The sequence below is a fragment of the Cetorhinus maximus genome, chromosome 17, assembly GCF_964194155.1.
Source record: "Cetorhinus maximus chromosome 17, sCetMax3.hap1.1, whole genome shotgun sequence".
Taxonomy (NCBI): domain Eukaryota; kingdom Metazoa; phylum Chordata; class Chondrichthyes; order Lamniformes; family Cetorhinidae; genus Cetorhinus; species Cetorhinus maximus.
The window spans coordinates 76,360,614-76,371,073 of NC_135895.1; positions in this window are offsets into that span (position 1 = coordinate 76,360,614).

The window sequence follows — 10,460 nt, forward strand, 5'->3', positions numbered from 1 at the left end:
GGCGGTACGTGGTAATCAGGAGGAGGTTTCCTTCCCCATGTTTGACCTGATGCCATGAGACTTCATGGGGTCCGGAGTCGATGTTGATAACTCCCAGGGCAACTCCCTCCTGACTGTATACCACTGTGTTCCCACCTCTACTGGGTCTGTCCTGCCGGTGGGACAGGATATACCCGGGGATGGTGATTTTGGTGTCTGGGACATTATCTGTAAGGTATGATTCTGTGAGGATGACTATGTCAGGCTGTTGCTTGACTAGCCTGTGAGACAGTTCTCCCAATTTTGACACTAGCCCCCAGATGTCAGTCAGGAGGACTTTGCAGGGTGGACAGGGCTGAATTTGCCGTTGTTGTTTCCGGTGCCCAGGTCGATGGCGGGTGGTCCATCCGGTTCCTTCCTTTTAGACTTTGTGGTGTCTGATACAACTGAGTGGCGGCTCGGACATTTCAGAGGCAGTTAAGAGTCAACCACATTGCTGTGGGTCTGGAGTCACATGTAGGCCAGACCAGGTAAGGACAGCAGATTTCCTTCCCTAAAGAACACTAGTGAACCAGATGGGTTTTTACAACAATCGACAATGGTTTCATGGTCACCATGACTGAGACTAACTTTTAATTCTGGATTTATTAATTGAATTTAAAATCCACCAACTTCCGGGGTGGGATTTGAAAGTGTGACCCCAGAGCATGACCCTGGGCCTCTGGATTACTGGTCCAGTAACATTGCCGCTACCCCACAGCCTCCCCCGTGTTGTGCTCCCGGGTTCCATCGAAATGTATCCCAGCATGAAGTGTCCCTCAGGAGGGGAGAGGGAATGTTGGAAGTTCTGAGCTCCATTTCCCACCCCGGGCATTTTGTCTTCCAATGAATGAATGAGATGCCAATTTCGAGCCCAGGTTAGGGACAGTCTCGTGCTGTGGACCCAGGTCTACAAGAGGGAATTGAAGATCTCCCTGAAAAGGAAAGATTTGCTGGGTTATGGGGATAGAGAGGGTGAGTGGGTCTCACTGGGTAACTCCCAGGCAGGATGGGCTGAATGGCCTCCTTCTGTGCTGTAAGATTCTAGGTAGTGGACATGGTTCACAGTTTTCTCCCGTGTCAGTAACAAACATGCAGCTGCTCTGAGCTCCTTCTTTCACTTCCTCTCTTGGTCATGTTTCAATCTTGCGATCGGACAATCTTTGCAGTTATTTTTTACACTGGGGATTTCTGCTGTGGTCTGAATCTATAATAATAACTGTCCAATCAGTGAAAAGAACAGCAGCTAAGAGCAGTCAGGACTGAGGAGGCAGGCTCACTGGGAAACACATTGGGAAGATCAAAGCCATCGTCTTCAGCTCCCGATACAAACTCCATCCCTCTCCCTGAGCACTGTCTGCTGCTGAACCAGACTCTTTACAACCTTGGCCTCATCTTTCTGCTCCTCTACAGTTGCCAGCATCTCACCATTTACAAATTACTCTGATCCATCTTTCTTCAGTCCAAAGTGGATGATTTCACACTCCCCACATTGAGCTCCACCTGCCATTGTTGTCAGTCCCCATCACAAACTCTGTTCCCTCATCACCGATTCCATCCCTCTCCCTGGCTCTGTCTGACACTGAACCACACAGTTCACAGCCATGGTGTCCAGTTTGACCCTGAGATGAGCTTCCGACCACATCATCCGCTCCATCACTAAGAGAGCCTATTTCCACCTCGGTAACATCGCCCGAGTCCGGCCTGCCTCAGACCATCTGCTGCTGAGAATCTCCTCCATGTTTTTGTTCCCTGAAACGTGATGATTCCAATGCTGCCCTGGCCGGAGTCACACCTTCCACACTCTGTAAACATGAGCTCATCCAAAACTCTGCTGCCCGGATCGGAACTCACACCAAGTCCCGTTCACCCATCACCCCCTGTGCTCATTGACCTCCCGGCCCAGCAATGTCTCGAATTTAAAATTATCATCCTTGTTCTCAAATCCCTCTCAGTCCTCGACACTCCCGATCTCTGTAACCTCCTCCAAGCCGCCTAACTTAGTGTCATCAGCAATCTTGGATATAAGGCTCTCTATTTCTTCATCCAAATCATTGATAAATATCCTGAAAAGCTGAGTCTCCAGCACAGATCCCTGGGGACATCACTATTCACATCTTGCTCATTGGAGTCCATGCACATTATCCCTACTCTCTGTCTCCTGCCTCCTAACCAGTTCCTTATCCATGGCAACAGGTTTCCTCAAATTCCATATGCTTCCATTTTTATTAAGTCTCTCATGTTGAACCTTCTCCAATGCTTTCTGGAAATCCATATCAATAACATCCAGAGACATTCCCGAATCTACCACATTAGTGACCTCCTTAAAAAATGTAACCAGGTTAGTTAAAGATCTCTGACCCTTTTTAAATCCATGCTGACTCTCTCTGATCAGTTCATATTTGTCACTCAATCTGTCTCTAAAAACAGGTTCCGGTCACTTCCCCATAACAGATATTAAACTGAGACGTTAGTTCTGAATGATCTCAGCAAACAGCTAGCACAGACACGAGGGGCTGAATGGCCTCCTCCTGTGCTATAGACTTCCAGGCTCCTTGACTGAAACATATGGATAGGAACAGGAGGTGGGCTGGAGCTTGAACAATGAGTTAAATGTAGACAGAGTGTCATTAGTGGGTAATGTACAGTGTACATTGTGTCCATGAGCCTCTCGAAAAGATGTCTTTCTCTTTTTCCCTTTTCAGCTCCAGGCCTCTCATTAAGGAGCTGAAAGAATATTTAGTGAAGAAGTTTGCGGAGTGTGCGGGATGTGTGAAGCTTTTCGGCAGTGACTGATGATTACAGCTCCTTGTTCAGTCTGCTCCTCCCTCACCACTGATCAAGCCATGTAACCTCGTGTCACACTGAGTGAGATTACAATCGATATCATAGCGTCAGTCACAGAAAACAACAGCATCACAGTCTGAGACACTGGGACAGACATCACTGCGTCACGTCAAAGAACAGAGCCCTGATCCCCTCCCACCATGGTCAGAAACCATAAAGCATCGAAAATATACTGACAAACACCACCTTATATTAAACACTCACACCCAGAGAACACCTTCAGAGGGAGAAGGCAGGATAGAGATTGAGAGAGAGAGAGACAGAGACAGAGACAGAGAGTGAGAGAGAGAGAGACATGGAGATGGAGAGTAAGAGAGAGAGAGAGACAGAGTGAGAGAGAGAGAGAGACAGGGAGATGGAGAGAAAGAGAGAGAGAGAGAGAGTGAGAGAGAGGGTCTCAGATGGAGAGAGAGAGAGAGAGAGAGACTCTGTATCAGCTCCTGTACCTGTCAGAGTGAAGAAGTCTTATTGTAATTCTATCGGACCTCGGTGAGACCACACCTGGATTACTGTGTACAGATTCGGTCTCCTTACCTAAGGAAGGATATACGAGCCTTGGAAGGAGTACAGCAGAGATTCCAGAGAGAGATTCCTGGGATGAGGGGATTGTCCGATGAGGAGAGATTGAGTAGACTGGGACATTATTCCCTGGAGTTTAGAAGAATGAGAGATGATCCCATTGAAACATATAAAATTCTTACTTGCGGTCTGTCCGCAAGAAAGACCCAAACCTCCCTGTCGCTTGCCATTTTAACACTCCACCCTGTTCTCTTGCCCACATGTCTGTCCTTGGCTTGCTGCATTGTTCCAGTGAAGCCCAACGCAAACTGGAGGAACAGCACCTCATCTTCCGATTAGGCACTTTACAGCCTTCCGGGCTGAATATTGAATTCAACAACTTTAGATCATAAACTCCCCCTCCCCCCATCCCCACCCCGTTTCTTCTCCACCCCCCGCGCTTTTTTTTCAATAATTTATATAGATTCTTCTTTCCCCACCTATTTCCATTATTTTTAAATCTAAACTAAAACCTTGTTAGTCTTTCCACCCCACCCCCATTAGAGCTGTACTTTGAGTGTCCTGCCATCCATTCTTAATTAGCACTTTTCTCAGACAAATATCACCACCTTCAACACCTCTTTGACCCTTTTGTCTGTGACATCATTTGATAATCTGCTCATCTCCACAATCACTACACCACACCCTCAATGTGTCTCTCTCTCCCGCCCCCCCACCCCCCCCCACCCCCCCCACCCCCCCCCCACCCACCTTAACCAATTTATATTTCTCCCTTCTTCTAACTATGCTTCAGTTCTGCCGAAGGGCCATGAAGGCTCGAAACGTTAACTGATTTCTTCTCCGCCGATGCTGCCAGACCTGCTGAGTTTTTCCAGGTAATTCTGTTTTTGTTTTAAAATTCTTAAAGTGGTTGACAGGGTCGACAGTGACAGGGTGAGACCAGCAGCTTCCCTCACTGAGTCCCTTGTGTTTTATAACAATCCAGCAGGATTTATGGACAATTTCTGCAGCCAGGACACAAATGATCAGATTTATCCAATTCCATTTCACTATTTCCCATCCTGGGATTTGAACTCATCCCCACTGGGTGACTGGCTCAATCCTATTCCCTATAGGGAAGAAGTGGTGGTGTGGATTGAGAGAGGCTGAAAGGCAGGGAGCAAAGGGACTGCATTAACCGGGGATCCACAGAGCAACAGGTTAGTCTGCACTAAACTGCAGCACAGGGGGAGAGAATGGACAGTAACCTCGTTCCACCTGATCTCCATCCCTCCCTCTGAGTGTCCGACCTTCCTCTCAGATACACACCTCACTGATCTCCATCCCTCCCTCTGAGTGTCCGATCTTCCTCTCAGATACACACCTCCCTGTTCTCCATCCCTCCCTCTGAGTGTCCCACCTTCCTCTCAGATACACACCTCCCTTATCTCCATTCCTCCCTCTGAGTGTCCGATCTTCCTGTCAGATACACACCTCCCTGATCTCCATCCCTCCCTCTGAGTGTCCGATCTTCCTGTCAGATACACACCTCCCTGATCTCCATCCCTCCCGCTGAGTGTCCGATCTTCCTGTCAGATACACACCTCCCTGATCTCCATCCCTCCCTCTGAGTGTCCCACCTTCCTCTCAGATACACACCTCCCTGAGCTTCATCCCTCTTTGTATCTGACCTCCATCCCTCTCTCTATCTGACCTCCATCCCTCTCTCTATCTGACGTCCATCTCTCTCTCCATCTGACCTCCATCGCGCTCTCTCCATCTGACCTGCATCCCTGTCTCCACTTGACCTCCATCCCTCTCTCCATCTGACGTCCATCCATCCCTCAGTCTGACCTCCATCTCTCTCTCTATCTGACATCTTTCCCTCTCTCTGTCTGACCTCCATCTTTTTGACCTCCACCCCTCCCTCTAATTGACCTCCATCCCTCTCCCCATTTTAGCTGCTGACGCTCAGATCTGAGCCAATTACAGTTAATCCCATTATGAACAATGTCGGCCTATTTGGAATGTCAGTTTGATGAAGTCAGTTTGAGCCATTACTCCAAGGACATCACAGATGGTTTGTACATAGGGTAACCCACGAGCCAGAGAATTGTGTCAGGAAACACAGAGAGAATGAAAGATACAATTAAAACTTTATTAATATGGTTCTCAGAGCTGTGTCACTACATAGTTAAAATATGAGTGACGATATATCCTGCCCAGTAATATATAGAGAAGCCTGAGTAATAAGTAATATATATCATATTACATGAATTAAAATATGTATTACAAATATATATCATCTATATACAGTAATATATGCAGACCAGATTATTGTGCCAATGTATAAAGATCTGAAAAAAGCGACAATAAAAGTTTTATTAATATGATGTTCATCAAAATGTCATTATTAAAGGTTAACAATGGATCCTTGTTGGTGAAGTTACACTTCACAATCCAGTCTGTGTACTCAGGTACATCACACTTCACAATCCAATCTGTGTACTCAGGTACATCACACTTCACAATCCAGTCTGTGTACTCAGGTACATCACACTTCACAATCCAGTCTGTGTACTCAGGTACATCACACTTCACAATCCAGTCTGTGTACTCAGGTACATCACACTTCACAATCCAGTCTGTGTACTCAGGTACATCACACTTCACAATCCAGTCTGTGTACTCAGGTACATCACACTTCACAATCCAGTCTGTGTACTCAGGTACATCACAATTCACAATCCAGTCTGTATACTCAGATACACCACACTTCACAAACCAGTCTGTCAGTTACACACCTCCCTGATCTCCATCCCTCCCTCTGAGTGTCCGACCTTCCTCTCAGATACACACCTCCCTGATCTCCATCCCTCCCTCTGAGTGTCGCACCTTTCTCTCAGATACACACCTCCCTGATCTCCATCCCTCCCTCTGAATGTCCCACCTTCCTCTCAGATACACACCTCCCTGATCTCCATCCTTCCCTCTGAGTGTCTGACCTTCCTCTCAGTTACACACCCCCCGATCTCCATCCCTCAGTGTATCTGATCGCCAGCCGTTTCTCAACCTGACCTCCACCCCTCTCTCGATCCGAGCTCCATCCCTCTCCCGAACAGACCTCCATCCCTCTCTGTCTCTGACCTCCATCACTCTCTCTATCTGACCTCCACCCTCTCTCTATCTGACCTCCACCCTCTCTTTATCTGACCTCCACCCTCTCTCTATCTGACCTCCACCCTCTCTCTATCTGACCTCCACCCTCTCTCTATCTGACCTCCACCCTCTCTCTATCCGACCTCCACCCCTCTCTCTATCTGACTTCCACCCCTCTCTCAGCCTGAGCTCCAGCCACCTCTCCATCCCTCCCTCCATCCGATCTCCATCACTCTATATTTCCGACCTCTATTCCTCTCTCTATCTGACCTCCGTCCCTCTCTCTATCTGACCTCCATTCCTCTCTCTATCTGACCTCCATTCCTCTCTCTGTCTGAACTCCATCCCTCTCTCTATCTGACCTCCATCCGTCTCTCTATCCGACCTCCATTCCTCTCTCTATCTGACTCCATCCCTCTCTCTATCTGACCTCCATTCCTCTCTCTATCTGACTTCCATCCCTCTCTCTATCTGACCTCCATTCCTTTCTCTATCTGACCTCCATCCCCGTCTCTAACTGGCCTCTATCCCTCTATGTTTCTGACTTCCACCCCTACTCCTATATGTCCTCCACCCCTCTCCCTATCTGACCTCCATCCCTCTCTCTATCTGGCCTCTACCCCTCTATCTGACCTCCATCCCTCTCTATATCTATCCTCTACCCCTCCATCTGACCTCTATCCATCTATATGACCTCTATCCCTCTCACTATGTGGCGTCAATCCATCACTCAATCTGACCTACATCCCTCTCTCAATCTGACCTCCATCCATCACTCAATCTGACCTCCATCCCTCTATCTGTCCTCCATCGCCCTCTCACTCTGACTTCCATCCCTCGAATTATCTGAGGTTCAATCTTTTCTCTCTCTAACCTTCATCCCTCTCTTGATCTGACCTCCATCCCCATCTTGCTCTGACCTCCATCCCTCTCTCTTACTGTCCTCCATCCCTCTCTCTCGCCGGCCTCCATCCCTCTCTCTCTCCAACACCCGTCCCTCTATCTGACCTCCATCGCTCTCTCTCTAAGCTCCATTCCTCTCTCTCTCTGAAGTCCATCACTAGCTCTATCTGAGCTCCAAACCTTTCTCTATCTGACCTGCATCCCTCTCTCTATCTGACATCCATCCCTCTATCTGACCTCCAACCCTCTCTCTATCTGACCTCCATCCCTCTCTCGCTCCGACCTCCATCCCTCTCTCTATCTGACTTCCATCCTGATGTCTGCCTGTCCTCCATCCCTCTCTCTACCTGACCTCCATCCCTCTCTCTACCTGACCTCCATCCCTCTCTCTATGGGAACTCCATCCCTCTCTCTATCTGACCTCCAACCCTCTCTCTATCTGACCTCCATCCCTCTCTCGCTCCGACCTCCATCCCTCTCTCTATCTGACTTCCATCCTGATGTCTGCCTGTCCTCCATCCCTCTCTCTACCTGACCTCCATCCCTCTCTCTATCTGACCTCCATCCCTCTCTCGCTCCGACCTCCATCCCTCTCTCTATCTGACTTCCATCCTGATGTCTGCCTGTCCTCCATCCCTCTCTCTACCTGACCTCCATCCCTCTCTCTACCTGACCTCCATCCCTCTCTCTATGGGAACTCCATCCCTCTCTCTATCTGACCTCCATCCCTCTCTCGCTCCGACCTCCATCCCTCTCTCTATCTGACTTCCATCCTGATGTCTGCCTGTCCTCCATCCCTCTCTCTACCTGACCTCCATCCCTCTCTCTACCTGACCTCCATCCTTCTCTCTATGGGAACTCCATCCCTCTCTCTATCTGACCTTCATCCCTCTCTCTAACTGACATCCATCTCTCTCTCTCTCTATCTGACCTCCATCCCTCTCTCTATCTGACCTCCATCCCTCTCTCCATCTGACCTCCATCCCTCTCTCTATCTAAAATCCATCCCTCTCCCCATTTTAGCTGCTGACGCTCAGATCTGAGCCAATTACAGTTAATCCCATTATGAACAATATCGTCCTATTTGGAATGTCAGTTTGATGAAGTCAATTTGAGCCATTACTCCAAGGACATCACAGATGGTTTGTACATAGGGTAACCCACGAGCCAGAGAATTGTGTCAGTAAACACAGAGAGAATGAAAGATACAATTAAAACTTTATTAATATGGTTCTCAGAGCTGTGTCACTACATAGTTAAAACGTTAGTGACGATATATCCTGCCCAGTAATATATAGAGAAGCCTGAGTAATAAGTTATATATATCATATTATATGAAATATGTATCACAAATATATATCATGTATATACAGTAATATATGAAGGCCAGGTTATTGTGCAAATGTATAAAGATCTGCAAAAAGCTGCAATAAAAGTTTTATTAATATGATGTTCAGCAAAATTTCATTCTTATAGTTTAACAATGGCTACTTATTGGTGAATGTACATTTCACAATCCAGTCTGTGTACTCAGGTACATCACACTTCACAATCCAGTCTGTGTACTCAGGTACATCACACTTCACAATCCAGTCTGTGTACTCAGGTACATCACACTTCACAATCCAGTCTGTGTACTCAGGTACATCACACTTCACAATCCAGTCTGTGTACTCAGTTACATCACACTTCACAATCCAGTCTGTGTACTCAGGTACATCACACTTCACAATCCAGTCTGTGTACTCAGGTACATCACACTTCACAACCCAGTCTGTGTACTCAGGTACATCACACTTCACAATCCAGTCTGTGTACTCAGGTACATCACACTTCACAATCCAGTCTGTGTACTCAGGTACATCACACTTCACTATCCAGTCTGTGTACTCAGGTACATCACACTTCACAATCCAGTCTGTGTACTCAGGTACATCACACTTCACAATCCAGTCTGTGTACTCAGGTACATCACACTTCACAATCCAGTCTGTGTACTCAGGTACATCACACTTCACAATCCAGTCTGTGTACTCAGTTACATCACACTTCACAATCCAGTCTGTGTACTCAGGTACATCACACTTCACAATCCAGTCTGTGTACTCAGGTACATCACACTTCACAACCCAGTCTGTGTACTCAGGTACATCACACTTCACAACCCAGTCTGTGTACTCAGGTACATCACACTTCACAATCCAGTCTGTGTACTCAGGTACATCACACTTCACAATCCAGTCAGTGTACTCAGGTACATCACACTTCACAATCCAGTCTGTGTACTCAGGTACAGCACACTTCACAATTGTTTGTGCATTTTCAAATGTAACATAAAATCCTATCATATTATGGCCATTCATCCTAACCGTTCGTTTATAACAAGATTATTCACAGAATCACACAGTGCAGAAGAGGCCCTTTGGCCCATTGAGTCTGCACCGACACGTGAGAAACACCTGACCTACCTACCTAATCCCATTTACCAGCACTTGGCCCATAGCCTTGACTGTTATGACATGCCAAGGGCTCATCCAGCTACTTTTTAAAGGATGTGAGGCAACCCGCCTCCATCACTCTACCAAGCAGTGCTTTCCAGACATCACCACCCTCTGGGTAAAAAAGCTTTTCCTTACATCCCCCCTAAACCTGCTTCCCCTCACCTTGATCTTATGTCCCTTCGTGGCTGACCCTTCAAATAAGGGGAACAGCTGCTCCCTATCCATCCTGTTCATGCCCCTCAAGGTTCTATACAACTCCAACATGACCTCCCTACTTTTGTAATCTATGCCTCGATTGATAAAGGCAAGTGTCCCATATGTCTTTTTCACCACCCCACTAACATGCCCCTCCACCTTCAGAGATCTATGGACACACACACCAAGGTCCCTTTGTTCCTCAGACCTTCCTAGTGTTATGCCGTTCATTGAATACTTCCTTGTCAAATTACTCCTTCCAAAATGTATCACCTCACACTTTTCAGGGTTAAATTCAGGGTTATCCGCCCATTTGACCATCCTGTCTATATTTTCCTG